A 2171-nucleotide genomic window follows, 5' to 3' on the forward strand; every position below is an offset into this window, starting at 1 on the left:
GTTGAGTCTTGTTGTGTGCATTCATGATTGAGTCTTGTGTAACACTATTTGAGGCATCCCTTTTTGAACTGCTGGAATTGATTTTTACTTGAGGACAAGCAAAAGTTTAAGTTGGGGGTGTTGATGAGTCCACGATTCGGACTCATTTAAGGCTCTATTTTAATAGATTTATTGTCCTCAAATGCATATTTTGTCTCAATAACTGATGTAAATCTTTGAATTTCAGGTATTTGGACTTCAGGACAAAGCATGGACACAATTAAGCAAGAAGGAACAAGGTGGCTCAAAGAACAAAGAAATGAAGTCATTCTTTGTGTGAGGGCATTTGAGTACCTTTGTTGAGCTTGAACTTGCATTTGAAGCAAGTATTATGAGCTTGAGATTCTTTGGTAATGGTGAGTCACAACTTGAATCTTTGAGTGTACAATTGATCATTGCATGAGTAAGTTGAGTCTTCTTGTGTGCATTTATGATTGAGTCTTATGTAGCACCGTTTGAGACATCCTTTTTGAATTACTGAACTTGAGTTTTACTTGAGGACAAGCAAAAGTTTAAGTTGGGGGTGTTGATGAGTACATAATTTGGACTCATTTAGAGCTTCATTTTAATAGAATTAGTGTCCTCAAATGCATATGTGCATTCATGATTGAGTTTGGTCTAGCACTGTTCGAGACATTCATTTTGAACTGCCGAACTTGAGTTTTACTTGAGGACAAGCAAAAGTTTAAGTTGGGGGTGTTGATGAGTACATAATTTGGACTCATTTAGAGCTTCATTTTAATAGAATTAGTGTCCTCAAATGCATATTTTGTCTCAATAACTGATGTAAATCCTTAAGTTTCAGGTATTTGTTGTTTGAGGCAAAACATGGACACTACTTGGCAAAAAGGAACAAAACGACTGAAAAGACGAAGAAAAGAAGGCCTGAGGATCGCCTAACGCATTAGGCGAGTCGCCGAATGGCCTTAACCTCGCCCAAAGTTCCAGAGTGCTGAGCCCTTAAGGAAAAGATCAAGTCGTCGATGAAATGGAGCAGTCGGCCTGTGATAACGTTCAAATATACTTCATGAAAAGAAATATAAACTATCGTATGCAATATATTTACCCAACTATGAGTCGGGGTCGATACCACAGAGAATATGGAAGATATTGTAAATAGCAAACATTTAACTCGATAGTCGTTATATAAAAATGGGGGGGGGGGTTTTAAATTGAAATAAAATAAAAACAATAAAAAGATAGCCTTGAACTAAGTATTTATTTATATTCAGATTTTTAAAAGTAACTAGGAATGTGTTTCCCATAACCTCATAATGTGGTAATCCTAATAATAGTAATCATTTTCTAGTGTATTACATGCAAAGTGATAAGTTAGGTATTCTAATTCCTTGGTCCGTCAACTAGAGAATTTCACCCCGCACTTTAGTCCGGCTACGTATGTATAATTTACTAACCCTTACATTTACCTCATATTAGACATCACATCGATGTTTGACTTAGTTATTTCTTCGCACCAATCGACACTAGACTATTAGATAGTATCACACTAAATCTATATTGATAATTCTTTTCTGGTTGATTACCTCATTGGTCCGGCAAGTAGCAAAAATACGAGTTCTAACATTGTGCACCGTTAAAAAGACTTCTAGACGAAAGAATTATCAATGCATGCTTCAACACTATTCAAGAATTACTTAATTATTATTCATACTTTGTTAATCGCTTATGGTTCCCACAACATTAGTTATGAAAGTTAGCTACTCATTATCTCAAAAACACAATCAAAATTTATTAAAATAAATATGCTTGTGTTAATCATAAAAAGTTAAGAATAATAACTAAACTATCTTTTATTAATCACAAATACAAATAAATAATAAAGGAGAAGAAAGAATAAACCACAATTCTCCGGCCACCACGGCAGCTCTTCCAAAGTTCCTAAGCTAGAAGAAAATTTATATTGTGTCTTGTATCTTGGTTCTTGGCTTCCCTCAAGAATATTTTTTCATGCCCTATTTATAGACATAGAAACCCTAAATAAAATAATTAAGTTCAAGACAAATTAGGAAAACAAAACCCAATTAAATTGAGTTTGCACTGTACGCATGCGTGATTTCTCCAAATTGTTGGCGGCAGAGAGGCGCCGGTCAGCTGACACGTGGCAGCAGCAA

The sequence above is a fragment of the Solanum tuberosum genome, unplaced genomic scaffold, assembly GCF_000226075.1.
Source record: "Solanum tuberosum cultivar DM 1-3 516 R44 unplaced genomic scaffold, SolTub_3.0 scf00395, whole genome shotgun sequence".
NCBI classification, from domain to species: domain Eukaryota; kingdom Viridiplantae; phylum Streptophyta; class Magnoliopsida; order Solanales; family Solanaceae; genus Solanum; species Solanum tuberosum.